Source organism: Mandrillus leucophaeus, unplaced genomic scaffold (genome assembly GCF_000951045.1).
Source record: "Mandrillus leucophaeus isolate KB7577 unplaced genomic scaffold, Mleu.le_1.0 Scaffold25, whole genome shotgun sequence".
NCBI lineage: Eukaryota > Metazoa > Chordata > Mammalia > Primates > Cercopithecidae > Mandrillus > Mandrillus leucophaeus.
The window spans coordinates 7,470,085-7,472,703 of NW_012102587.1; positions in this window are offsets into that span (position 1 = coordinate 7,470,085).

Sequence of the window (2,619 nt, forward strand, 5' to 3'; positions counted from 1 at the left end):
TGAACCAGTAGTTCCTCTCCTGGACACAAAAGAGAAAAATCTGCACATGTGCACAAAAGACATGTTCAGAAATGTTCACAGCAACTCCTGTTCGTAATAGCAAAACAACCTAAACAATCTAATTAACATATAACATAGCAAGGGAAATGAATAAACCACAGCCACGTGTGACAATATGGATGCATATTTCTAACCAATATTGAGTGATAAAAAAGCAAGCCTGAAAATACCAGGTTAAATATGATACCCTTTTTATTAAGTGCAAAAACAAGCATAATTGAGCATCTTTTTGTATGGCATACATACACATGTGAGATATACACACACACATATAGACATATAGATGTATATTTACATGTATTTATGTGTATATATGTATATGTGGGTACATATGTATATGTATATACATAAATACATCTATGGTAAAAGTATGTAAAATTAAGTGCACTCTGGGGTATTTGTTGTGGCATCCTGAGCTGATTAGGACTGGAATCATTGTGAATTTGCAGTGGGGCATCCTTGTCCCGTCCCACCTCAACTGCCAGGTGGAATCCAGCTCACATGACTACTCTTACCTTCTCGTCTTCAGCCTCTTATTCCCTGAGTGCCTCCATTTGCTTGGTCTCAGTGTTCTCTCCCCACTTTATGTCAACTCCAAGGCACACAATATCCATGCATTAGACCTGCCTCCACTTTCTCTCTTGAACTGGGCTGGCTCCCTGGATGGCTTCATCACAGAGCCCTGCTCCCAGGGTCAGTCTTGCACCAGCCTTGCTCACCTCCCTCTGTGGGGCTGTAGACCTACCATTGCTTACATCCCTACCATCCAACACACTACTACTGTCCCTGAAGAGGAATTAAAGTCTGGTAGAGAGGAAAGGGCCAAGAGAAAAAGACCAGATAAGGTCTCGATTGTCTCCCCTGACAAGTGGGTATCTCCCATTTTCCCAAGGCCAGATTTATGGCAAACCTTGTTCTCCATCTTCAGCCATGTGTTTACCCACCAGAGTAGAGAAAATGTGGTATGACAGTCAGAGTCTTGCCTTATGCCTGGAAAATAAGTACCTTTCAAATGGCAGCTTGCCTGGTTCCCTGTGCCCATTAGGTTTAAAGGATTAGAGGGTTCTGACACCCCTGTCCTCTGAGCTAAACTCTCCACAAATAACAATTTCAGTACAAAGTGGGGAGAAAGTAGTGATGAGAGAGAGGAAAGCAATGGGTTGCCTCTGTATTCTCTTGACCTGAATTAGTTTTCAGGCCCTCACGCTGAGATTACTCTTTTGTTTTTGAGCCTTTGGGTTTGAATGGAGCTCTCTCTCTTAAATCTCACTAGGGACTGGAGAGGGAAGAATGAAACAAACGTCAATGGCAGGGTTGATAATCCTACAACCGTTGACTTGAAGAGCCGGCCAACAGGACCACGGCTGCCTAATCTGCTGTGTCAATGCATATTATTAGCAGCCCTTAACTGATGGATTACTGACAGAGAGAGCAGGGTGAGTGCTGAGAGTCTGCGGCGTGTGGGCCTATTTGAGGAGACTTAATCTGCAAACGAGAGACAGGGTGGAATGTGATGGCTCCTCCAAAGTCCTTATCTGGCATTGGGTCAGGCCCAGGAGAACCAGCCTCAGCAGGATGAGCCCCAGCCCTGGGTTTCTCCCTGCCCAATTGGTCCAGGCCTTTCAAGGGCAAGCATCCATAGGCTCCTCCCAGGTCTGTCCTCAGGCTTCCTGCCTAGGCTGCAGCCTAAACTGTGGCTCACAGGATTTTATGTCTGAAATTATACCGTAGCTGGCAGGAGTGAGAGGAGGAAGGGGTGGTGGAGAGAAAATCTTACTACTGAAGTAATAATTACTATTTGTTAATCTGCTGAGGCCTAGGAGCTGGTCCCCAGCTAAGGGCCAAGAGCAGTGGCCTACCTGCTGGGTGGGTAAGACCAGCCCTCCGCATTTACATGGCCCGGCTCTGGAAACCTGAGAAGACCAAGGAAGAGGAAGAGGCACATTTTGAAGGAAGAGACACATCAAAGAGCCCCACTTAGCAATGGATGGGAGAATATGCCTCAGAGAACCTCTGGGTGCCAGTCACGGATGGAAACTCCAAAGAGGATGGGCTGATGGGATAATGTGGCACATTTACAAGTGGACATAGGAATGAGGAAGAGTAAATTCTGTGTAATTTTCTAAATGACCTGGAGCCCAGCCTTTGTTTAATTCTGCTTTCAGGGTGATTTTTGGTTTAGATACTCAGGTCTTCCTCCTCTCTTCCTAAACTGCAAATGGGCAGACATCTGATATTTCTGTGTCCCTCAGATTATAGTTTATCAGGAACCAGGGTCCACAGAAGCACTGACACCTCATGAGGGGCTAATTTTCTAGTGACAGGGGTCAGCAAAGCAGACTCCTCCTCCAGCTCGACGGATCTTCACAGAGATGAATTAAATCATAAATAAGCTTGAAGGAGCTCCATTCAAACCCAAAGACCCCCTCGTCCTCTTGAGACTCGGGGGTAAGGAAGGTAGAAAAACTGGAGCCAAGAATGGGGTAAGGGTCAGTTCCTTCCCACTGTAGTTGAGCAGGCCTCATGCTGACAAGATATCTGAGAATGTCTCAGTCCCTG